The sequence below is a fragment of the Chlamydotis macqueenii genome, chromosome W, assembly GCF_036417535.1.
Source record: "Chlamydotis macqueenii isolate bChlMac1 chromosome W, bChlMac1.mat, whole genome shotgun sequence".
NCBI lineage: Eukaryota > Metazoa > Chordata > Aves > Otidiformes > Otididae > Chlamydotis > Chlamydotis macqueenii.
This window is the reverse complement of record NC_141592.1, coordinates 7,429,634-7,456,952: the sequence shown is the minus strand read 5'-3', so window position 1 is coordinate 7,456,952 and position 27,319 is coordinate 7,429,634. Positions and strand designations below refer to the sequence as shown.

Here is a 27,319-nt window from a genome sequence, read left to right as displayed (position 1 = left end):
CTTTTGTTATTTAGCACTCAGCACTCACGGCTGCTGTTGTTTTACACAGAATTGTCATCCTACCGGTATCTGATCTGGCAGATTGACCAAGCATGTTCTGAAAGGCTTATTTGAAGATGATACAGACAGACAAATGATGTCCTGTCCTGTGGCATTAACCATAATTACCCACACATTTGTTCTTTCCGTAACTGATGTCCATGGAGCTGCCACACAGGTTGTTAACAATCTGACGGACGCAAGGCAGCTTGGAGCACTGGTTGTAGCCATCGTGCAGGGATCCATTTGTTTACTGTCCCTGTGTTAGTGATTTGAAAGAGAAACTTAACACATATTTAATAGGATATTATCACATGGGGAAGATTCACTCAGGCATCAAAACATGCATCTGAACCCTTTACTGCTGGACAAATCCATTTAGCAGGCACCCATCGAGGGCCACTCGCAGTTTGCACACATGCATAACCTCGGCCCACTTGCAGTAGTGGTACTGGCCCGTGCCATTCTAAAGTGACTGGGTCACGGAAGCACACTGGAGCTTCCGCTAAGCGGGAAGACAATGTAGTCGAAAAATGCTGGGAAATTGGGGATATCTCTGTTCCAGTCATTTGATTGATTACTACCAGAGCTCTTGTTAGGAACTCATAATGCCCCCCAGGGGACACTCTCTCCCCCCCTCTAACCCGATCAAGCTGACGCTTGATTGTTTGATGTGCCCGTTCCACTATAGCTTGGCCACCACTATTGCCTGGGATGCCAGTACGGTGTTCCACTCCCCAGTTCTGTAAGAAATTGTTATACAAGCTGCTTTTATAGCAAGGCCCATTGTCTGTTTCTATCTGTTGAGGCACCCCCAATGTAGCAAATGCAGCACAACAATGTCGGATAGCAGCACGTGCATTAGTTTTGATTTCTGCGGTAGCATGGATGCAACCGCTACAAGTATCCACACTTACATGAAGATATTTAAACCATCCGAAGGGGGGATATTCTGTAATATCTTGCTGCCAGATCTGGTTTGCTTGAAGGCCCCGCAAATTAACACCTATTGCTATGGAAGAGATAGATTTGCAGCTAGGGCAAGCAGCGATAATTGCTCGCGCGTCCACTAAGGACACTTTGAAAGTTTTGGCCAGAGCTCGAGCCCCTTGATGAAAGAACTGATGAGATAACTGAGCTTGTTTTAGAGCAGGAACCCCCACCGCTGCTATCTGTACCAGAGTACTTGCGGCCTCGTCTGCCCGACGATTACCCTCTGTAATAGCCCCTGGTAACGTGGTATGGCTATTAACATGCGCAAAAAAAAATAGGTGCAGTACGCTGTTCTAGTGCATTTTGAAGCAGTCGTGCTGGGGCTGTAGTTCCGGGCAAACTAAGTGTACAGCGGAGAGCTAATCGGTAGCAATACTCACTGTCAGTCACAATATTTATCGGGATATTGATCCATTTGTGTATGGCATGCGTTATTGCTTGTAATTCCAAGCCCTGAATAGAGCCCTCTGCCTTCCAAACTTGTGTGCGCCAAGTTCCTTGGTTATACCAAGCAATAGCCGCTTGCTGAGTCCGTCCGGAGGCATCTGTGAATACAGTAAGTCCCTGCACTGGGGTCATTAAAATTGGGCTAACTGGCAGTACTGTGACTGACTCCAATGCCTTTAGCGCCATGCATGGCCGGGCTGGACGGATGTCACCAGAAAAGTGTGCTAGCGCCCCCTGAATGTTGTTATCCATCATCATTAAATTTTCTAATGTTGCAATAAATAACGAAGTGGACAGGATGTGAGGATCTTTTCCTGACAATTGCCAACAGCGGAGCCGCCCTCGGCGTATAGCATCCCCTAGTAACTCTGTGTATTGGGGTGCAGCATTTTTCTTGATAGAGGTGTAAAGCCACAGTAGCGGACAAAATTGTTGCTGCTCATTCCACTGAAACACTACTGCGTTCGCCCCCTCCTTTTGCAGAGCTATATGAAGCTCCAATTTGACACCCGGCTGATATCTGGCCAGGGAATTTTGACTTAGCCGAGAAGCTAGGTCCTGTAACAGTGTCAATTGCATTTCATTTAATTTACGAGGTGCAGCCAAATCTGGTGGACCTGCTAAATCAGTTATTAGGGGACCTAGTTCTTTATGTGTGATAGGAATAAACTGTCGTAGCCATTGCAGATTGCCCACCAATACCTGCAAATCATGCAAGTTACGTATCTCTTTCATTATGGTCAGTTTCTGTGGCTTTACCGTTGTTCGCTCTACCAAGGTTCCCAGATATTGCACAGGAGTCTGCAACTGTACCTTTTCTGGAGCAACTGTTAAACCCCAACTCTGCAGGGCAGCTGTAAGCTGCTCAACTGCCTGTTCCACCCCCTCTGGCCCAGATATAATAATGTCGTCCATATAATGATAAATCACCCAGTCTCTATGGGCCTGCCGAAATTCTTGCAAGGCGCGAGAAACATACAACTGACATAGAGTTGGGGAGTTTTTCATCCCTTGTGGTAACACCGTCCACTGCAGTCGTCTTGCAGGTGCCGTGTTGTTGATTGTTGGAATCGTCATGGCAAATCGCTTACTGTCATCAGGATGCAATGGTATGGAGAAAAAGCAGTCTTTAATGTCTATGACCGCTACCGGCCAGCTGTCCGGTAACATGGATGGCCAAGGCATACCTGGCTGCAGTGGTCCCATGTCTTCCAGTACTGCATTCACTGCTCGCAAATCATGCAAAAATTGCCAAGTTCCAGACTTCTTTTTTATCAGGAACACTGGACAATTCCAGGGGCTTATTGAGTGTATCAAATGTCCTGCTGCTACTTCCCTATCTACTAGCAAATTTAATTGATTCAATTTTTCTTCAGTTAGCGGCCACTGATCCACCCATACCGGGTTGTCGGTTAACCATGTCATTCTAATGTAGGGTTTTTCTGGATCAGTGGCCTCCACTAAAAAGGCTTTTCTATGCTGAGCTGAACTTTAAGAGATTGCAAAATGTCCCGACCTAAAAGGGAAACAGGTAGATTATTCAATACGTACGGTCGTATAGTTGTCTCACCTTTTTCTCCTTTTATTGAGAGACGTGCTGGGTATTGGCTCCGTAATGCTCTCTGACTGCCGCCAACGCCTTTCAATGGGGTGGCCACTGGGGCTAAAGGAAGCTCCTTTGGCCAATCTGTCAGAGAAATTACCGTAACGTCTGCTCCAGTGTCTAACATGGCTTCAAAGCAGTTTGGTGGCTGTTGGTCTGCTTCCGTGGAAGGGTACCTGTGTGGACGTAGCTCGCACACGACTATCGGGCGTGTTGAAAGATCAAGTAATAAACCGACAAAAGTTGACCCTTTGGGTAAATATACGGGCATCTCGGACACCGGAGCAACACACACTGTGTTTTCCCCGTTTTGTGTCTTCATTTCTGGCACCACCTCCACCCCCAACTGTTGTGCCCCTGCCCCTACTATTATTCCAGGTGGTATTTTTTCGTCAATGCGTACATAAGTAGGGGCTGTAATCCACAAACCTTCCGCGCAAGTTAGTTGTACTCCTGAGTGGGACCCGACAGCAGGGCCCGCCCCTCTCTGTTTAGAAAGGTTAGTGGGGGCGTTTCTTTGCCTGGCGTATCCCTCCACCCCCGTAAGAGACTGCACCTCCCGTTTCCCTGCCCCCCTGCCAGGCGTGGCTGCAGACACTGTTTGGCAAGATGTCCGCCCCGCCCACATCGAAAACATCTCCTTTTTTGGCCATTTGTGGGTTCTGTCTCCTGATTGGTCCCTGAGGGACACTGTCGCTTAAAGTGTCCTACACCCCCACAACCAAAACAGGTGGGGCCCACGGGCGGTGATCGCATAGCGGATACTGCTGCGATGAGCGGTTTTGCTTGCTGCAGCGCTTCTGCCTCCATGACTCGTTTAATCATCTGCGCCACACCTGCATTCCCGGGCAATTGAAGCAAAGGTTGTTGAGTTACCTCGTTTGCATTCTGTTTAGCTAACTCTTTCGCGCCAGTATAGGTTTCACATCCTCTGGCAAATCAGAATTCTCAATCGCTTTTTGCAGCCTTTCCAAGAAAGAGGTATAGGATTCTCCTACGCCCTGCTTCACCTGAGTGCACGACCACTTCTTGCCCTCATACTTACCCATTTTTGCAAACGCCACTCGTGCCGCCCGTACAGCAGCGTTGATGTCTCTGCCTCACATGTTAGCCTGTACAGCCGGATCAGTGAAGTTACCTGAACCCATAATCCTCTCCACAGTAATCCCGTGCAAGGGGTGATTCGGATCTAAAGCTTCTAAAACCATCCTATCTGCTTCCTCCTTTAACGCAGCCTCCCACAGCACCATTTGGGGGGCTGTAAAAACCGCTCTAGCCAGCTGACTGCAATCAAAGGGAAGCGGATTCGCTGCCCAGATGACATCTAAAATCGCTCGAGTCGCCACCCCATTAACACCTTCCTCCTTCACCGCCTTCTGCCACTCTCTAAGCAACTTGTAATCTAACGGGCTCCACTGCCGCCCGTCCTGCCCCTGTGTCACTGGGCACACCATTATACCCCCGTCTCCGTCTGGTGGCCCTAGAGAAACTCCTTCCAATACGCAATTTCTAGCAATCAGTGTCCAATCTGTAAATCCACGAGTCATCCCCTTTTCAGCTGCTGCCTCCGCCTTCCGCGGCGACCCCTCTACTTGATGTAATGTTTTTTTCTACGTTCGACGCCAACTGCGTGAACCTTTGGATTAAAGCGTGCACTACTCCCACTTCAGTGGCCCCCTCCCTTCCTTTTTCAGTCCATGAATCATTAGGGAGAGATGGTAAATTGGTCTCATCCTTCTGCAAATTTTCTAACGGTGGAGCTGATGGGGCAGAAGTAGAGACAGAGGGCATTTCTGTATCCTCGTATTTGGGGGGTTGTTTTTTCAATTCTGGCTCTTCCGGCAAGGAAGGCATGATACACGGGGGAGTACATCCAAATTCTACCATCCCTTTGCTATCCTTGAAGGCTGCCGGCCGAACCGGGCAGACCACGGGAGAGCCACCCCCCTTCCCCTCCGCGCCGTCTCGAGCCCCTTCGTCCCCCTCCCCCTCTGCCTCCGGGGGCCGCTGTTCTCCCTTGATTGCAGCTAAAGTTGTAAGCCACAATTCACGCTCCTCAAGAGCCTTAGTCAGCAATCTTTTTACTGAACCTAATGTCTGCAGCCGCGTCGCCACACCCCTCGCTCCGACCTCCCCTTCTTTCTGTAACTCTTTCCCCGCCGCTTGTAACCGCGCCGCTTCCATCACCTCTCCCGGCTTGTTAATCAAGCCCCTTTTCTGCATCCATAGGATGAACTCCGTCAACGGTGCCCTGTGCACCGGACAATGCAAATCTTTACCCAACGCCTTTAATACCTTCACTGTATCAGAGATGGATGCCATCCTAACAGCAGGCAGGCACGACCGCCGCGCGGCCCCAGCTCAAAACCGTCCGGACCTGTCACACGTCGGGGTCACCACTTGCCGGCTTCTCTTGCCAGCTTACCTACCCCGCACGCACCGGAGCCCCGCCCCGGGGAAAGCAGGGCATCGCACGGATACCGTCAAGCCAAGCCTTCAACTTAATGCTGCGCAACACAGGGTTAAATACCCGTACACCCGCTACGCACGCGAACGCACCCGCCCCCCTGCACCCATAGACCCATCCATGCCCGCCACGCACCTACCCCTACACTCATGGACTTATCCGTGCCTACCACGTACGTGGACGCACCTGCCCCCTGCACTCCTGGACTTATCCGTGCCCACCACGTACATGGACACACCTAACCCCTGCACTGATGGATTCATCCGCGTCCAGTGCGTGAGTCGCCACGGACCGCCCCTCCAGCGTACGTGCATCCCTTCTAACGTTACCCCACACTGATCTGTGGTTATTTATGTTATTAAAGCCTATGAAGTCCTGTGTAAGTGCTGGGTGCTGCTGTCATTCTTGTAGGTATTATTTTTCTGTGCCAGCAGTGGTTAGCAGTTGAGGAAGATGACAGTCATATTGTCAGGGAGCTGGTCCCAGTGGATGAAGCATTTGTAAAGAAAGATTCGCAAAATGATGGTCAGTCTCTTGCAACGCTGGGCCTGGAACAGAAAAGTTTATGTTAGCCTTGTATTTCTTCCAGTATGGGGTTTGAAAAGGAACCAAGTTATTAGCACTGCTGAGGGTATTGGCAGTTAGCGTTCTCTGGGCTGTGAGTAATTCTGCCTCAACCATGAGGTTTTTCAGGTGTGAATGAGGTGTGAAGTGCATGCCAGCCAGCGAGGAGTGGACACTCCTCATTTTTAGGTTATTTAATCATCTTGCAAGATTGGACCCAAAGTGAGAAAGCTAGGAAGATGGATAACATGTCCAGTCATCATCTCTTAACTGAAATGCACATTCATTGCTAATATCTAAGGCATAAATCCCATCCATTTCACATCATGGACAGGAATAGTTAAAGGTTTCAACATGAAACCGAGCAGAGAGCAAACATGACCAGAGAAAGGGAAGAGACCTAAATTTGTCTCATTTTCCATCTTGCTGCTCATGTCTGTTGTCCTCCAAAGTAGCTTTGTCTCTCTTGAGTTTGATGCTGCAATGTGCTGAGTGCCCACCACTTCCACTGTCTTCACTGCCAGTGTAACGTATGAAACTCTCCCCTAAATCCCCCCTCAGATGCTTTCAAATATATGAATAATTTCCACAAGTTGTGTAGCCAACTAATTTCCACAAATTGGCTAACCCTTTGGTTCAGGAGGACCTGCTGGCTGAGCAGCATCTTGGAAACATTTGTCTAACTATGAAAGAAAGGTTCTATTTTTGGAAATCTTGAGTATGTTTTTGCAGCGCAGTGAAGACTATATTAGGATTTTCCACCTTTATTATGAGTTTACTTCACTTCCTAGATGACAATGCAATAAAAACCTCCCTAACGATGCTATTGTGAAGGATGTCTCTGCTGTTAGATCTCACTCTCCCTCTCTGCAAAAGAGCCTCGGCTTGCCACTGTGGCACCTGCAATATTTCCTGGTCCTTGGGCTGTACCCTGAGCTCCTGCAGACTCCTGTGGGAGAGTGGATCCCCCTCTGCCAGGCAGGGACAGCTAGTGTGGGCCTGGGCTGGGTGGGACATTCCTAAACAACCCATCCTTTCAGGTGAGGCATCCAATCTTTCCCCTTCCCTTCTTCCTCAAGCACACAGGCAGATTTCTTTCTTTTCTTGTTCATACAAGTAAGGTGTCATTTTCTTCTTGTCTTTTGAATAGAGCATGCAAAATGGCTCCCACCACTTCTGTCGATTGCATTTTTCCCTGGTGTCCTACCTTGCAAGAAAGCACAGTGCTTTCCTTTATCTTTTCTGCTAAACCACCAGCCCCATGTAAACATCACTCAGATTTGGGCAGTAAAATGCAGTTAACTTGTTATGGGTCCCTGTAATTATATCTCTAAGATAGAGATGGAGTGATGTGCTGATTCCACACCATCAGGTGTCATTAAGGGAGAAACACATCTCTACTGCTTTTATTTAGCATGTTTCTTCTAGAGTAGATATCCCGCTGGATTTCTGTATCTTGACTTTTTTTCTGAGAATAGGTTAAGAACCAATAGCTTAACCCATGGTCAGAAAGAATAGTGCAAGATTTTTTTAATTGGGTCCTTTATCCTGTTCGACCAGTCTGAAGCTGTCCTTCATTTTCCTATAAATAATGTATTTACTTCACTTCCTAGATGACAGTGCAATAAAAACCTCCCTAACGATGCTATTGTGAAGGATGTGTTCATGCATATGAACTGCATATGTCAAAGTGCACATACCTTCTGGTATGTGTTATATGCAAATATATTATTTGGTTCTAATAGCATAAAGGAGTGGGGGTGGGGTTTTAATGAAATAGTACAGGCAGGGGCAGCTTAGAGGAGCCTTAGAGATTCCCAGGAAGCAAATGGGAAGGCTTGAACTCACTTCTTATCTGTAGATATGCAGACAATGTACTGAATGACTGGAGCAGTAGAAGACTCTGCAACCAGATAGCCCAGCTCACCCCAGCGTATGACAGGAATTAGAGATTACAACATGGCTGTAATCAGTCAAAATAAAATCCAAACCAAAGACACATGCAATGAAATGTAGAGTTAATTCCTGCTCAGACTTCACACTCTTAAATGAAGATATTTTATCTGACAGCTAAATCAACAACATACACTATGAAAGTGAAAACCGGGGACAAGAAGAATGTTAGGACAGATGCCAATGTCTCCATCACTCTCTATGGAAGTAAAGACGACACAGGTATGGCTTCACGTGACGGAACAGGGTAGCACCTCACTGCTAGATACCTGAAAAGACAGGTCATGGTTTCCTTTTCTTTCCCCAATAAGCATTCCTCACTCCTTTTTAGCACAACTTCATGTTGTCACTGTCTCCGCATATGTCATGATAGCTGGGAGCATACCACCAGCTGCTGTAAATCACTGTCAAACTTTGTGACGCTGATTTGCACCAGCTGCCCATCCAAAGGCTTTAATTTCAACTATAGAAACAGCACAGTTGACTGGGACTACATTACTGAGTAGTGAATGTGGTGAATTATTTGCTTTCCTCAGCAATGAATCAGCATGCTCCTGAAATCCAGCTCTCCTCTGCCTCTTTGAGTGGCACAGAAGTATTTAATCAGCTGATGAGCAAATCCTCTTGGAAGCAGCTGAGTTGTGTGTGCAGTGACTCAGATGCCTGTGAGAGTGACAGGGAACTGGTGGGTAGGACTAATTTCTTTAGCTGTGAACACAGCACAATAGCATTATCCCTGTGACACTGCCAGGGGATTACTCAATAAATGAGTTATATATATTTTGGGTGTTGATACAGATTTGGGTTCAGAGGGAGGGAGGGACAAAGCTCAGATCTTGAGATGAAAAGACATTTTTTATGTTTTAGCCACTTCCCCTGTTCCGCTGTTGACATTCCCAGAAGATTTGTTTCACATGCTGAACAATGTCCTTTTGCATCACCACAACAGGGATAGTCAGCCTAAAGGCCTCAAAGATTAACAAGAACAAATTTGAGCGTGGGAAGATAGATGAGTTTACAGTGGAGTCTGTGGACACTGGAGACCTGAAAAAATCAAGATAGGCCATGACAATAAACGTAAAATAATCTGCTTTGTAATGTAGTATTTCTAGTGCATTAGGCATATTGCTGTATAAAATAACCTGCTTTCAAGACCCCAAACGTAATTTCATAGAATCATAGAATCATAGAATGGTTAGAGTTGGAAGGGACCTTCAAAGGTCATCTAGTCCAACCCCCCTGCAAGGAGCAGGGACATCCCCAACTAGATCAGGTTGCTCAGAGCCTCATCCAACCTGGCCTTGAACGTTTCCAGAGATGGGGCCTCCACCACCTTTCTGGGCAACCTGTTCCAGTGTTCCACCACCCTCAGTGTAAAAAAATTTTTCCTAATATCTAATCTAAATCTACCTCCCTCTATTTTGAAACCATTACCCCTCGTCCTATCGCAACAGGCCCTACTGAACAGCCTCTCCCCATCTTTCTTGTAGGCCCCCTTGAGGTACTGGAAGACCGCTATCAGGTCTCCCCGGAGCCTCCTCTTCTCCAGGCTGAACAGCCCCAACTCTCTCAGCCTGTCCTCATAGGAAAGGTGCTCCAGCCCTCTTATCATCTTCGTGGCCCTCCTCTGGACCTTCTCCAACTGGTCCATGTCCTTCTGATGTTGGGGGCTCCAGAACTGGACACAGTACTCCAGGTGGGGTCTCACCAGGACAGAGTAGAGGGGCAGAATCACCTTCCTCGACCTGCTGGCCACACTCCTCTTGATGCAGCCCAGGATGCGTTTGGCCTTCTGGGCCACAAGGGCGCATTGCCTGCTCATGTTGAGCTTCTCGTCCACCAGCACTCCCAATTTACCTTTTGGTGACGAATTCTTGCTGTCACTTTGGCTCTTGAGGCCAATAAGAGCACAGTGGTGGCAACTTGCAAGTAGCTTTGCAACCTCTCTCTCTCTCTGAAGAGGCTCTTTAGTTTTGCAGTCACATCTTTGGAGAGATTTCTCATACATCACCAAACCTCGTATTTTTTTTCTTGTCACACATAGAAGCTATTGACTTGTCTCATTTCTTTATCAATATTTTTGTTGTTTTCATCATCAAGTCATAGCTGCTTCTTAGATACAGAGGTATCTCTACTTAAAACCAGGGAAACAGTGGAAAGACACATGAGTTCCTTCCCCATGGGGCACCAAGGGACATGTTTGTTGATAACCCCTCTATCCTATTACAGAGGCAAATTAATCCAAGTGATGGAGTAATTACCACTTCCACACGCACTTTTTAACCTGCCACATATAGAAATGTAAAGTGCATTATCTCACCCTGGACAATTGCTTTCAGTGATCTTTATGACTTCTATTCTATTTTTCCATTGGCAAAAGAGAGGAAGATTTATTTCTCAGAGATCTGGAATGCGATGATTCATTTGCTGTTTTCTGTAAAGGCTTTGTGGGTTATTCACTGTATCTCTCCAACCACAGGTAATTCCACCGGCTGGTTTCTGGAATGGGTAGAGATTGATGCGCCATCGCTGGGACAGTGCCTCAGGTTCCCTTGTGGCCATTGGCTGGATAAATTGGAGGATGATGGAGCCATTGAGAGAATTATCTTCCCTGCAGGACTGCAGACAAGAGACTATATCCCATGTGAGCAGAATGCCATTTCCTCAGGATAGGCCCATCATTACAGAAGATAAAATCTCACTAGCTCATGCAGTTTTATAGGCCTGACCTCTCCCTTGAATTGGCTTTAAAAAATTTATAAATGCATCACATGCCAACTGTTTCAATTACTACAAGAAGGTTCCTCTTGGTGCTCTAGACTAACATTTCCTGTATTTGCCAAATCAGAAAGTCATTAGAAGCCATGCGGCTGGGTATGCTTGTCTTTCTGCTCCCTCTTGTCCTTTCATCTCCAAGTCCTCAGCCCATTCCAAGCTGTCTTCTTTGTCTCAAATTTCCCTTTGATTTTGCAGCATTCTAATATTGCTTTCTGTTGTCAAAGTAGACGCTTTAGTCTTGCTTCCTAGCCTTTGTTCCCCCAGTGCCTTTGGCATTGCACACCCCTCTCTTGCTGAAAGACCCTCTTCCGGAGTTTCTTCAGTGTGGTGCTTTTCTGATAGTTTTGCACCAGTCTGCCTCTTTTATTGTTCTCCAATTTTTCCTTTTAACTTCACGCCCCTCTAAATTAATGTTTAGGGTAACCCCAGTGTCATTTGGGAGATCCTTCTGAGTACTAACCTTATAATTTTCAAGTCTGCTATGGCACCTCAAACTCTTCTATTCAGGCAACTTCTTTTCCTATCTCCAGAAGACTGAGAATCTGATAGCATGACTTTCTTGAAATAAATGACTGGAAACATTATTTTGCTTATTTTGTAGCTGTCTTGTTGTCTTTTCACATGTGCATCCTTGACTATGTGCAGGGAAGTCGCAGCCCTGGGCTGTATTTGACTTGTCCCTCCCTGATCTGCCTCATTTCAAGTTATCGACAAATATTTCCTGGCCCACCTTCAGGAGGCTATCGAAATTGCCTTTTCCCTTCATTAGTTTGCATGCCATGATGATGACGGACAAGGTCTGGAACCTGAGAGTTGATTTCCATCCCATGCCCTGCCAAGTGCTTCCTAGGTATCCTGGTTTCAGCAGGGATGGAGTTAATTTTCTTCTCAGTAGCTGGTGTGTTTTGGATTTCACGTGTGAAGAATGTTGATAAAAACACTCTGATGATACGAGTTGTTGTGAATGAGACCAAGGACACTGTCTGGCTTTCCAAGTCTCGTTAACGTGCAGATGCAGGAAGCTGGGAGAAAGACAGACAGGATAATTGACCCAAACTGGCCAAAGCGAGTATTCCATGCCATAAACGTCATGCTCAGTATATAAGTGGGGGTTCCCCATGGGAGGAGGCATTCTTTTCGGACATTCCTGAAAAGAATGCCTGAAAAGCATTCTTTTTGGGCACCCTTGGCATCCTTTTCCTCTCTCTTGCTTGCTGGCATCATTCCCTCTACCTTGCTGGCTTGCTCTGCCCCCTTTTGCTTGCTGCTCGGTGTCGTTCCTGTGATCACTGCTCAGGACGGGCTGCGTCGGTCATTCGGACATCGGGTGGTGAGAAATTGTACAGCAGGTCGAGGGAGGTGATTCTCCCCCTCTACTCTGCCCTGGTGAGACCCCACCTGGAGTACTGTGTCCAGTTCTGGAGCCCCCAACACAAGAAGGACATGGACCAGTTGGAGAGGTTCCAGAGGAGGGCCACGAAGATGATCAGAGGACGGGAGCACCTTTCCTATGAGGACAGGCTGAGAGAGTTGGGGCTGTTGTTCTGGTTTTGTTAGTGAGGGGGGGCCTAAGGTGGTAGCTTCTGTAGGAAACTGCTAGAAGTCGCTCCCCTTTGTTCAGGGGACTCAGCCGGGCCTAGGGCGGACACGCTGCTGGCCAAGGCCGAGCCAATTGGTAGCAGAATGTCCTGTGATAACGCCTCTGCGATAACGTATTTAAGTAGGGGAAAACAGGAAAAAGAGGAGGAGAAGATGTGAAGCAGCTGAGCGGGGGGCAGAGAGGGGGAGGCGCGAGCCTCATGGGCCTTGCAGGCCTCACCCTCTGGCCTCCCGCCGGGCAGCCAACTGGGCCCAACTGGGCCCGGCCTGGCTGCAAGAAGTGGAGAGGAGATGAGAAGTGAATAAGATGTAAAAAGGATCCTGAGAGACGTCTGCCAGCCTGTTGTGAGGAACGGCTGCAGACGCCAAGGTCAGTTCAGAAGGAGGGGGAGGAGTAATATGGCTCCTGGCCAAGATTCCTCTGCAACTCGTGGTGAAGACCATGGTGGAGCGGGTTGTCCCCCTGCAGCCCATGGAGGTCCACGGAGGGGCAGAGATCCACCTGCAGCCCGTGGAGGACCCCACGCCAGAGCAGGTGGAGGCCTGAAGGAGCCTGTGGCCCGTGGAGGGCCCGCTGGGACAGCTGTTCTAGAGGGACTGCACCCCGTGGAAGAGATGACCCACGCCAGAGCAGTTTCACGAAGGACTGTGGCCCGTGGGAGGGACCCCACGCTGGAGCAGAGGAGGAATGTGAGGAGTTCTTCCCCTGACGATGATACAGCGGCATAAAACAACGCGTGATGAACTGACCGCGACCCCCATTCCCTTTCCCCCCCCCCACCCCGTGCCGCTCGGGAGGGGAAGGTAGTAGAGATAATGTTAAGCCCGGGAAGAGGGAGGGGTGGGGGGAGGTTATCTTGTTCCCTGTCTCATTCTCCTGCTAATTTTGGAAATAAATGAATAGTTTTCCCCAAGTCGAGTCTGTTTTGCCCGTGACGGTAACTTTAAGGATTTCTCCCTGTCCTTATCTCAAACCTTGAGCCGTTTTTCTTATATCATCTCCCCCTATTCTCTCGGAGGGTGGGGGGAGCGAGAGAGAGACTGCGTAGTCTGGTCCGATCGGGGCTGAACTACGACAAGGCCCCATCTCTGGAAGCGTTTAAGGCCAGGCTGGATGAGGCTCTGAGCAACCTGACCTAGTCAGGGATGTCCCTGCTCCTTGCAGGGGGGTTGGACTAGATGACCTTTGAAGGTCCCTTTCAACCCTAACCATTCTATGATTCTATGACATAATGCTGAACTTTATCCAACTTATCTAAGGGTACAAGTCATGAACTATCTCCCCTCTTTGACTATTACTAAAAAAATACATTATATCCTTGATGATTAGTTTAAACATGTTATATCATCTCCTGCCACACTGACATTGTCTAGGGACAGCAGTGCTCCGCAGTGAATAGAATCAGATGTGTTTATTTCTAGGTAGAAATTTTTTCTCTGCAATAGCTTTCAGCTTTCCAGTGCACCAGAGGCATTGAAACAAACGACAAAAGAAAACGTAGGGTAGGATTCATCTCACCTATTTGTCACTCTCAAAAAAGTTTTACTTGTGGGCTTAACTCTTTCTAGTCTAGACTGTCTGTGGTCAATTCATCTGGGAGAGAAGTCTTAATCAGTGGTCTGGATCGTCCTCTGGAGGGTCTCTGTCACTCTGTCTTCATCAGATTCAGACAGAGCCAGCACAATTAGGTTAGGCTAGATGGCTAAAGTTAGGGAACATTAATCCCACAAAAAATGTTCTGCAGCGACCTAGAAAGTAGCAGTCATTTCCTCCCCAATGTACACACATATTTAACAACAATTCTGTTTTATTTTTTCCTTAAAGATACCTTTGAGTTACAGTTTGGCTTTCCAGAAGTCATTCCAACTTGGATGATCATGTAACATACAGAGGTTGCATCAGGGAAAGACTCCTCTCTTGCAAAGGTCGAATCTCCTCTCTTTCAAGGGTCAAATCCAGAGGCCACCAGAAGTACCTCAGATGGCAGCTCTCAGAGTGCCTGCAGATAAGGGTAGAAGAGGTTGTTACGGCAGACACATCCCAAGTCAGATGGGTAATCTTTGGTTAAAACCAAGATCTTTATTTACTTTTGATCTTGTAAGAGAAATAACTCACAACTTCATTTTCTTCAAGGTATACCCCACAGACACAGCTGCAACAGAGCTGGACCACCTGATGGCTCTTTCTGTTGCACAAAAATGTCCTCGCCTGTTAATTTAGATTTACACAGACTTTCTGTATTCTATATGCAAGCATCATATACATGGTAATTCAATAAAGATGGAGAAAGAATAAATACTGCTTTCTCATTTTCCAAGGATTAATGAAGCAGGAGGTTTTTATCTCCGCTGTTATAAGATTAATTAGTATGTTGTCAGCTACAGCCTACAAATTACATAATTTAGGACAGTTGGTGTAATTTCCTAGTGCCTTATCCAATTCTCCATTAAGTCAAAAGAAGGACATTCTTTGGCCTCAGTGTTACCGAAATCCGGAATAAAACACCTTAACAGCAATGTGAAGTTAAGAAGCAGGCACTTCTTTATTGCAGCGCTGCGCACACGGGGGATCACTCCACCTAGCGTGCGCACTTGTCTGATCCAACAGCGCAGGTTAAATACACATTCGATATACATATTCACTAGATTTACAAGAAATGTTATGCATAAACATCAATTTTCCAAGAAATCATTATAATACGTCTCCTCCCATTCGTGCATGCTCAGTCATTTGAGTCGAGGGTCTTCTGGTGGTCTCGGGGGTCGTCAGGATGCCCCCTCCTCAAATTCGTTGGTCAAACCCCTCCTTGAAATCTCCATATATGGTCCTGAGAACAAGGTCATCTTGCCCTTGAATCTTTTGGCTTGAAAGTGATGGCTCAGAGCCCAAGCTGCATAGCTGGTGCCTCGTTCTACCACTCCCCAAACTACCCCCCGACACGCTAGGCTAATTTCTAAGATAAGGATATTTCATATAAAATTTAACCCATGTGACTATAGCTCTATGGTTAACAAGAATCACCCTATATTTATATTCCAGAACCATATTGATTAAGTATTTTCCTATTATCAGTCATTGGTAATATAATTGATTATAATTCTACTGATTAAAGTCCTCGATACCCAGATCGAGATGGAAAGGGTAGGGAGTTTCCTCGCAGTGAGCTGGTAGCCATAACAGATTTGCAACATCAGAAGGCTGTGACTCAAGCCTATAGTTTGTTTAAAAATGATGCAGCTGCTCAGCAAGAGTCATAAAATCATAGACACTTGTTGGAAGGGGCCTCTGGATATTATTTCATCCATCTTCCTGATCAAAGGACTATTGCCAGCACTAGGTCAAATCAGCTAAGACTCTGCTCAGCTGAGTCCCGGACACCTCCAGGGATGGTGATGCCACCACCTCCCCAGGCACCTGATCCAGACCTCTACCATTTGCCTAAGAAATTTTTTTTTTCCTGATTCCCAGCAATTTGTGGCTGTGGCTCCTTGGGTTATGGTCTGACATCTCCACAGCACACAACACTGTTGTCATCACTGTCCCTCCATGTGGTCAAGGGGCCCTTGTTCACCTGCACCAGCTCATCTCCCTTGGCCTCTCCTCACAGTTGTATGCCCCAGCTCCTTTCCATATTGGCAACCATCTGCTGAGCCCTCCTTAGTGTCTCAACATGACCCGGGAACCCAAACTGGCATCATGGTCTAAGTATGGGCTCCTCAGTGCTGAGCAAAGGGGATGAGAGCTTCCCTTCAGCTGCTGGCCATGCTCTTCCTGATGTAGCCAAATACGTGGTTTGCCTTGAACACTGAGAACTTACTGTTAGCTCAGATTCAACCTGAATATGAATGTTATGTCCAGGTTTCTTCAACTCCCCAAAATGGACTTCAGTTTGCTTTGTTCCTCACCTCAGCAAGCTTTAGTGTCGTAAAAGGTACTGCCAGATGAACTGCCTGAATCCCTGATGCTTTCTCTTCCTTCTTAAGTCCTTCCCAGGAAACTGATGAAAATTTGCCCCAGTTTAACTTAGGCAATTTTTCACGTGGCCAACAAATGTTGCTTTGCCTTTTCTCTGTATGATGCTTTTTCTCCTCTTCTTTTTTCTTTTAGTATTTTTTTTTCAGTCCTTCTATAAGAGTTGTGATTTCTTCCTAATTTCTATATTCAAATAATTATCCCAAAGAAGTGGTAACTTTCTCAAAAACTTTTCAGTCCCCCCAACTTTGTCTCTGCATTGAGTGAATGAAGCTGTGGGAAACACTGTCTGTGTGGCCCAAAGTGGATTTACAATGCTCTTGTGTAAGAAATGGCTTGGCAGGTGGTTAGAGCTGGACTATCTAACTGAGGGCAGCAGAGGCTGAGTTTCTTTCTGAGACATATTTGGGTTCGATGATCTCATTTTCATTTTCCAGAATTTAAGGGCTTTGGTTGCATCTAGCAATGAATGTCTGCCCACGTGGAATCAAATTTCTTTTATGAATCTGTTTTTTTTATTATGGCATCAAAAATAGAAAGCAATAATTTTGATCAAATTATAAATAGTGCCAGGTAAAAATGTTGTAACACTTTCAGCTAAAATGTTCGCGAGGTCACTGCAGGTGATGATTTGGCCTTGAACTCTCAAAAAGTCAGGAAAATTGACAGCATGGCTGTTTTGTGCAGCAAAATATGGACAGTAATGTGCATATGATATTCAATATCAGATAATAATGATCATCTTATAAATTATTATTTTCCTAACATATACATAAGAAGAGGTGGGAGTTGGTGGGGCAAACTGTTGTATGAGAAACTGGAACTTTTACCATTAAATGCTGCATGGACAATATTTTGAGAAACAGGAATATAGAAGGAAGACTTATGGGAAGGGAAGGTGGGCCACAAGATGCCATAGTGGTTTGGTTGATGATCTGCACTTTGCTTTCAAATCCCTGTGCCATACAACACAGGGAGAGCAGTAGGAGACAGATGCCAGCTGAAGTGTCCTGGGTGCCACAGGAGAGCTTGGAGGAGGTTGTGGGACTGCAGAAGGAGACCATGCTGTGGAAAAGGGACTGTGGCCCTGTGGGAAGCCCAGGACAATGTATACTAATACTTTCTAGCTAGAAAATTTAAAATACGTTCTTTAATGCTCTTTTATAGATCGCTGGACGTTGCTGGGTAAGTCACTTTGCTTCCCAAGCCACCTTGGAAAAATGGGAGTCATGACATTGACATCCTCTGCAAAGCAACGCGATGTACAGTGCTCCATTGGGAGCAGATACTCCTACTTCCTATTAGCACTGCTGTCATCACAGTCACCGTACCTTGAATGCAAAAGCGAAGCATTACAGCTGTATTTGGGGGACAGGAAGGGCTGGCTTCTTAGCTACCATGGGGTGTCCCCCTTGCAAGATCCTGCACAAATTCACTGAAATTCGTTTGCTGTGCCCAGAGAAACCTGAGCATCACTGCAGCCTCTTCCCGCTTGCCTTTGCTATCTCCATTTCCATGGAACTGGGGTCTGGTTGTCAGCCCTACATGGCAGGCTAGCCCATGACGATGTGCCTTGCTCTCTCCTTCCAGGAGCAGGCACCAATGTCAACGTGTCCTTGATCCTGTTTGGGGAGAAGGGGGACAGCGGGACCTTGACTCTGAAGGAGTCCAACAAGTCTAACAAGTTTGAGAGGAACCAGATGGATTAATTCAATTTCTCTGACATGCTGAGCCTGGGAGATCTCTGCAAAGTGCAGATCTGGCATGACAACAAAGGTCAGGGCAGTGACTTGGTGGGATGGGAGAGATCGGGACAGTATTTTCACTCAAGGAAACACATCCTCCTCCGTGGACGTGGGGCAGGCTGAGGGCACTGTTCCCTGTTCTGCTGTAGGCTGGGTAATCTCAAGGATTTTTACCTGGATCCTGTGTCCCAGCTTGCCTGTCTAGACATATCCCCATCATGCAGGAGACTGTCTCCCTGCATGCTGGTGTAGTATTTGCTCTAATGGGTCCCCAGCTTCACTCTGAGCTCATGGCCACTCCTGCAGCACAGATAATGATAGCTCCTCCAAAGCAAAGCCATCCAGCCTGTTGTCCCAACATGCTGACTCTATTAATACAATACCTTTTTCACAGGCCAGTATGGCACTTTCCTAGCAATTTAATGCTATCAGCCTGACACGGACACATGGGGTAATGCAGCCTGGCATAACATAGTGAGCTTTAGAAGATGGAAATAAAGATCTGTATCTGTCTTTATTAAAATCACTACATCAGCCAGTGAGTGTGCAGTGTCCTGCTGAGAGATTCTGACATTTCCCTGCTGCTGGACACCCGGACTGGCTTCATAAACAGCAGAGCAGCACTCAGTACCTCTGTCGTAGTCATTGGTGTTGTTATTCAGGCACCTAGCAGCATCTCATAACAAATGCATCACTAACACTGTGGTGATGACATCTCATCCCATTCCATCTTCATCTACAGGAGATGATCTTGCATTAACAATTACTTGCTCACTAACAGCAGGCCCTTGCTGCAGCCCAAAGGTGAAGCTTGATGGCTCCCGTAGACCCACCTGGCTCAGTATTAACGAGGCAATTTATGCAGTAGTATTTATCGAAGTCCAGGGAGGAATGGCTGCAGGACTACACAGTCGTTACCTGGTTGTACTGAGGCAGCTGGTTTATGGCTGGGCTGGGGTTATATGTCAGTATGAGCATGTCCTGGCCATCATCTTCTTGACTTCTCCAAATTGTGGCAGATGGGGAAGGCTGCATCTCATGCAATATTAATAAAAGATGCTACCTCTGGATCAGACTCTCCCACTAGAAGTTTGCCTCCTTATTTTTATTTAAAAAAAAAAAGAAAAGAAATCTTATGGTAGCCTCTGTCTGTTGTGAAATATGGGAAATACAACCATTCACCTAACGTGATTGTTTATTCCCAGCCACTGTGAGCTTTGGGCTTGTATTTATCACTCCCACAACACAGGACAATTTAGTTGATTGAACCCTGTAATATCATGCTGCATACCTGGTGCTGAATGTGGTAAGGGAGCTGCTTTTACCTGATTTTAGTTGCCAAAACACTTATTCTTTGATTCTGCAGTTTAGATGCAGAAATGGAAAGGGCTATCAAAATACCCACTGGAGTTTTAGCTCAACAAACACACATCTCTACAGTTGCAAGGGTGATTCAGGTGTCCTTCTGAGTGCAGCAAAAAATCAACATGGACTTGCAGACTCATTTTCTAATATATTACCAGATAAAATATCTATAAAAAGAACATTTTCCTCAAGACGCATTGTGGCTTCCCGGTGACTGGTCGTGCTAACAGGATGAAGTACACTCACCAGATCAGAGCTGATCCTTAGGGCTCAGGCAGGCAAACAAGCTGGGATGTAGGAAGATGACAACTGGGTCAGAGCGAGGATCTGTCGAGCCCAACAGCTATTTCCAACAGCAACATCATTGGGTACTCGAGGAAGAGGAAGAATTGAGCAAGCATGTGTAATCCTTCCCCAGTCCTCTGCATCTTACTATATGTAGATCAGGGCATCTCCCAAACTGGATATAATTTTTGCCCGTTAAGTAACTTTAAGTGAATTTTCTCATTCAAGTGCCTGTCCAGACTCTCCAGGAGACATTTAGCACCCACAACATCCCATGGCAATGAGTCCCATGGGTCTGCTCTCTGCTGCATGACAAGTAAATCCTGTTAATCTAGGCAGTTATGCTGCCTTTTCCTTCTTGCACAAGTGATTGCATTTCACCTTCTCTGTGCCACTGATGATGTTGTTGATACAGGTTGAGGAGTTACTGCTGACGCAGAAGTCACGGACACTGCTGACGTCCAATATGATCAAGCAAATGCCGATTTATTGTTGATACATCCGGGTTAATATAGCCCTTCTAATTCCGTATCATGTGCAAGCTCTCTACTAATTGGCTAACTATATCATGCACGCGCTCTTAGCTAAAATATGATTCGTTAAGTCTCTTTGTTCACGCGCACAGTTCTCTCCACCTGCACCCTGCTTCACGTTCAGCCCCCCCCAGTCACGTATGCCAGCTGTTTTCCTTCTTCTCAAGGTTGCTTCGTTTACTTTCTCACAGGAAGCTTCATTACTTTCTCACAGGCGGCCTCATTATTTTCTCACAGGTGGCTTCAGTACTTTCTTACAGGCAGCTTCAGTACTTTCTCACAAGCGGCTTCAGTGATGTCCTTGAGGCCTGCTGCTCACAAACATAACAATTCCATTCGGTCTGGATTGTTCACTAAGTGCCCCTGGTACTCCAGGTATCCAACAAATCCCCCTTTTTGTTTTGAACAATCCAGACCCACTTTCATCATACGTTCCATAGCTTTCACAAAGCTATTTTCAAATATACCCCAAAATCATCAGTGTCAACAGCAAACCCATCAATAATACCAACCCATGTACTATCAAATCTTTTAGCCAGCCTGTGACCCCCAAGGATTTCAACCAGTCTGTTAACCTGCTTTCCACTTGTATTGCATGCATGTTGCATCATAACTCTGCCAACTGATAGCGTATCGACTTAGAGTGATCAGAAACATTCATGCAACACATACCTTCAAAATCTTCACATCCATGTCCATGCGCTAATAAAAAAAAATCACTGGCTGCTAGATTCTGCAAAAATATCATGACGCATGCTATCCATATCTTCTAATAATCCTGATAACATGCTACAGGTTAAATTCATTTGCTTTTGTGCCCAACAAGCTAATTTATTTAAGTTAGCTAAAGTTTTTGCAGTTGCTGCCCAAGGAACAAATAAAGATAATGCTATCCACTCAGCTGTACCCAACAGGGTTAAATTGCCATCACAATGGAGAGTCAATACTTTTAGCGATCTTCTTGCTCGAGTACGATTCCATAATGTTCTCATAGATGGAGCAAACATTATCAATTTTCCAAAATAACATGGTCCTCCTATGGCCCTTTTTGGTACTCCTGACCTTATTTTACTATAATATCAACTAGGTTCATGTAGGGCTCTACTGAATCTCCCTTTTTTCTTTTTTTTTTTATGAGCCAGATTGTCTGTATTGAGTTGTTAATCATTTTTTGCAAGCATGGTATGTTAATGATTATGCCTAGTATGATGCCTAGTATCACAATTCTGATGTTAGCCAAGGACAGCAACCACCCAGTTATGCCACACACAAGCTTAGTTAATAAAATTACTGATCGCACGTTATACATATTCATGATTACGAAGCAAAGCTAAGTTTCACTACCTTCTAGTAATTTTCTACTATAACATTCTTCTACTATTATAGATATAACAACTCCAGTAACTTTCTTACCTACAAGGCCAGTGACTAGTTTTCTGCAGGCCTCTGTTGAAACAAGCCATAAATTCTGCTAACAATGTTTTGTATCTTAAAGCTTCCCTTCTCATTCCATGGCTTTCTTCCTGAGAGCATGATTGCATTCCTCCCCCAAGGTCGGTGTGCTTTCACTGATACCATACTGGCTCAGCGAAATACCACATCTCCCCCTTCTTTGTTTATGAGAAGAGGCTTGTTTCCATGCTTTATCTATTAAAGTCTGCACACATTTTAAGACACAGAATATAGATCAAAATACATATATAAAAGGAATGAATAAGCATCCTACAGCTATTAGTAACAAGCTTATATCAAGTCATCAAAAGATTTATGAATATATCAAAACCACCACTTTGTTGCTGTTTTTGTACTCCTTTTTGCAAGTTTTGAATACTTTGTGAATAGATTCCGAATGATCGGACAGATTCATGCAGCAAAGCCACGCATGCAGCAATGTCTAGTCAGGCCTTGTTGTATGTGCTGGCCACGCATGCAGCAACACCTAGTCAGTACTCTTTCACTGAATCTGCTGAGGGATAAACAGAGGTGGCTCGGAGCAGAGGAGCGAGAAGGGACCCAGAGCACACTTTATTTACAACAGGGGACGCCCTGAAGGTGCTGTGCCTGTCTCCCTTCTCTGCTCTGACCCGGCTGATAACCATCCTCTTGCTCAGTGGTGTCTTTGGCGTAGTTGGGTTAGTAACAGAATAGATCAGCAATAGATTTTTTTTTTATTATTAGCACAAAATCATGATTGTCAGGATTTTGATGGGCTTTGCTGCATGAATCTGTCCGATCATTCGGAATCTATTCACAAAAGCATTCAAAACTTGCAAAAAGGAGTACAAAAACAGCAACAAAGTGGTGGTTTTGATATATTCATAAATCTTTTGGTGACTTGATATAAGCTTGTTACTAATAGCTGTAGGATGCTTATTCATTCCTTTTATATATGTATTTTGATCTATATTCTGTGTCTTAAAAATGTGTGCAGACTTTAATAGATAAAGTGTTGAAACAAGCCTCTTCTCATAAACAAAGAAGGGGGAGATGTGGTATTTCGCTGAGCCAGTATGGTATCAGTGAAAGCACACCGACCTTGGGGGAGGAATGCAATCATGCTCTCAGGAAGAAAGCCATGGAATGAGAAGGGAAGCTTTAAGATACAAAACATTGTTAGCAGAATTTATGGCTTGTTTCAACAGAGGCCTGCAGAAAACTAGTCACTGGCCTTGTAGGTAAGAAAGTTACTGGAGTTGTTATATCTATAATAGTAGAAGAATGTTATAGTAGAAAATTACTAGAAGGTAGTGAAACTTAGCTTTGCTTCGTAATCATGAATATGTATAACGTGCGATCAGTAATTTTATTAACTAAGCTTGTGTGTGGCATAACTGGGTGGTTGCTGTCCTTGGCTAACATCGGAATTGTGATACTAGGCATCATACTAGGCATAATCATTAACATACCATGCTTGCAAAAAATGATTAACAACTCAATACAGACAAACTGGCTGAAAAAAAAATAAAAACCAAACAAAAAAAAACCCCAAAACCCCCAAACAACCATGAACCTAGTTGATATTGCAGTAAAATAAGGTCAGGAGTACCAAAAAGGGCTGTAGGAGGACCATGTTATTTTGGAAAATTGATAGTGTTTGCTCCATCTATGAGAACATTATGGAATCATACTCGAGCAAGAAGATCGCTAAAAGTATTGACTTCCCATTGTGACGGCAATTTAACACTGTTGGGTACAGCTGAGCGGATAGCATTATCTTTATTTGTTCCTTGGGCAGCAACTGCAAAAACTTTAGCTAACTTAAATAAATTAGCTTGTTGGGCACAAAAGCAAATGAATTTAACCTGTAGCATGTTATCAGGATTATTAGAAGATATGGATAGCATGCGTCATGATATTTTTGCAGAATCTAGCAGCCAGTGATTTTTTGTTATTAGCGCATGGACATGGATGTGAAGATTTTGAAGGTATGTGTTGCATGAACATTTCTGATCACTCTAAGTCGATACGCTATCAGTTGGCAGAGTTATGATGCAACATGCATGCAATACAAGTGGAAAGCAGGTTAACAGACTGGTTGAAATCCTTGGGGGTCACAGGCTGGCTAAAAGATTTGATAGTACATGGGTTGGTATTATTGATGGGTTTGCTGTTGACACTGATGATTTTGGGGTATATTTGAAAATAGCTTTGTGAAAGCTATGGAACGTATGATGAAAGTGGGTCTGGATTGTTCAAAACAAAAAGGGGGATTTGTTGGATACCTGGAGTACCAGGGGCACTTAGTGAACAATCCAGACCGAATGGAATTGTTATGTTTGTGAGCAGCAGGCCTCAAGGACATCACTGAAGCCGCTTGTGAGAAAGTACTGAAGCTGCCTGTAAGAAAGTACTGAAGCCACCTGTGAGAAAATAATGAGGCCGCCTGTGAGAAAGTAATGAAGCTTCCTGTGAGAAAGTAAACGAAGCAACCTTGAGAAGAAGGAAAACAGCTGGCATACGTGACTGGGGGGGGCTGAACGTGAAGCAGGGTGCAGGTGGAGAGAACTGTGCGCGTGAACAAAGAGACTTAACGAATCATATTTTAGCTAGGAGCGCGTGCATGATATAGTTAACCAATTAGTAGAGAGCTTGTGTATGATACAGAATTAGAAGGGCTATATTAACCCGGATGTATCAACAATAAATCGGCATTTGCTTGATCATATTGGTCGTCAGCAGTGTCCGTGACTTCCGCGTCAGCAGCATTACAGTGCAAGCAGAAGACACTGCAAAGACCTCACAGTCCAGAGTTGAAATAAGGTAGAAAAATAAAAGATGCAAGCACATAAAACAGCAGGCTTGGAGAGAAGGCAAAGACCTCAGTGTTGACCTTGAGCAGTGTCGTAGTTCAGCCCTGATCGGGACCAGATTACGCAGTCTCTCTCTCTCACTCCCCCCACCTTCCGAGAGAATAGGGGGAGATGATATAAGAAAAATGGCTCAAGGTTTGAGATAAGGACAGGGAGAAAATCCTTAAAGTTACCGTTACAGGCAAAACAGACTCGACCTGGGGGGAAACTATTCATTTATTACTACAAACAGCAGGATAATGAGACAGGGAACAAGATAACCTCCCCCCACCCCTCCCTCTTCCCAAGCTTAACATTATCTCTACTACCTCCCCCGTCCCGAGCGGCACAGAGGGGAAGAGGGAATGGGGATTGCTGTCAGTTCATCATGCATTGTTTTACGCTGCTGCTTCATCCTCAGGGGAAGAACTCCTCGCATTCCTCCTCTGCTCCATCGTGGGGTCCCTCCCACGGGACACAGTCCTTCGTGAAACTGCTCCGGCATAGGTCATTGCTTCCACGGGGTGCATTCCCTCCAGAACAGCTGTCCCAGCGGGCCCTCCACGGGCCACAGCCTCCTTCAGACCTCCACCTGCTCCGGCGTGGGGTCCTCCACGGGCTGCAGGTGAATCTCTGCCCCTCCGTGGACCTCCATGGGCTGCAGGGGGACAACCTGCTCCACCATGGTTGTCACCACAGGCTGCAGGGGAATCTTGGCCAGGAGCCGCATTACTCCTCCCCCTCCTTCTGAACTGACCTTGGCGTCTGCAGCCGTTCCTCACAACAGGCTGGCAGACGCCTCTCAGGATCCTTTTTACATCTTATTCACTTCTCATCTCCTCTCCACTTCTTGCAGCCGGGCCGGGCCGAGTTGGGCCCAGTCGGCTGCCCGGCAGGAGGCCAGAGGGTGAGGCCTGCAAGGCCCACAAGGCTCGCGCCCCCCCCTCTCTGCCCCCGCTCAGCTGCTTCACATCTTCTCCTTTTTTTTTTTTTTTTTTTTCCTGTTTTCCCCTTCTTAAATACGTTATTGCAGAGGTGTTATCATGGGGTATTCTACTACCAATCGGCTTGGCCTTGGCCAGCAGCGGGTCTGCCCTAGGCCCGGCCGAGTCCACTGAACAAAGGGGAGCGACTTCTAGCAGTTTCCTACAGAAGGTACCACCTTAGGCTCCCCCTCACCAAACAAAACCAGAACACACAGTCAGTAATTTCTTCCCAATCTCCTGTAACTGCAGAACCCTTCACTACAGAGTGGAAAGAGCCCAAAAGGACAGATATAGCTCTAGAATTATCAATTCTGTAAAAGCTTCTCTTTTCTAAAAGCCTCTTTTGCTCCTCTCGGGGACAAATTATCCTGCACCTTTGTTACATGCTTTTACATCAAGTATGCCTCGATAAAATATAAAATATGCTTCAATCGCAAGAATACCATCTGAGAAACTGTCGTATCTTCACTCTGAGCTGTTAAGTGGTTAAGGAGTAGTTTATCTATAAGATGAAGAACAAGTCAGGCAAAATGGCCAGGAGGCCCATGTGGATGAGCAAGGAGCTCCTGGACCAACTGAAAGTGAAGAGGAAAGCCTATAGAGGGTGGAAGTGAGCCTGGGAGGAATACAGAGAGGCTGCGTGAGTGGCCAGGGATCAGGTGAGGCAGGCTAAAGCCCTGATGGAATTGAATCTGGCCAGGGATGTCAAAAGCAACAAGAAAGGCCTCTGTAGGTATGTAGGGGACAAAAGGAGGTCCAAGGAGAACGTAGGCCCCCTCCAGAAGGAAACCAGTGTCCTGGTTACCCAGGACACAGAGAAGGCTGAAGTGCTCAATGACTTTTTCACCTCAGTCTTCACCAATAAGGGCTCTTGTCCCACCACCCAAGCTGTGGAAGGCACAAGCAGGGACTGGGAGGATGAAGAACCGCCCACTGTACTCAAAGAGCAGGTTCAGGAACATCTGAGGAACCTGAAGGTGCACAAGTCCGTGGGACCTGATGAGATCCATCCGTGGGTCCTGAGGGAACTGGCGGATGAAGTTGCCAAGCCACTGGCTATCGTATTTGAGAAGTCATGGCAGTCTGGTGAGGTCCCCGATGACTGGAAGAGGGGGAACATAACTCCAATTTTTAAAAAGGGGAACAGGGAAGACCGGGGTAACTACAGGCCAGTCAGCCTCACCTCTGTGCCTGGCAAGGTCATGGAGCAGATTCTCCTGGAAACCATGCTAAGGCACATGGAGAGCAAGGAGGTGGTTGGTGACAGCCAACATGGCTTCACCAAGGGCAGATCGTGCCTGACCAACTTGGTGGCCTTCTGTGACGGGGTGACAGCATCAGTGGACAAGGGATGAGCAACAGATATCATCTACCTGGACTTGTGCAAGGCATTTGACACTGTCCCGCACGACATCCTTCTCTCTAAACTGGAGAGACATGGGTTTGATGGACGGAACATTCTGTGGATAAGGAGTTGGCTGGATGGCCGCACTCAGAGAGTGGTGGTCAATGGCTCAATGTCCATGTGGAGACCGGTCACGAGTGGCGTCCCTCAGGGGTCCGTGTTGGGCCCGGCCCTGTTCAACAGCTTTGTTGGCGACATGGACAGTGGGATAGAGTGCACCCTCAGCAAGTTCGCCGATGACACCAAGCTGTGTGGTGCCGTCGACACGCTGGAAGGGAGGGATGCCATCCAGAGG

At 46.2% G+C, this 27,319-nt stretch overlaps 1 pseudogene; it reads left to right on the top strand.

Annotated features, from left to right (window-relative positions):
* The window catches only part of LOC147596573 (lipoxygenase homology domain-containing protein 1-like), a 51,013-nt pseudogene that overhangs the window by 11,135 nt on the left and 12,559 nt on the right, over positions 1 to 27,319 (top strand).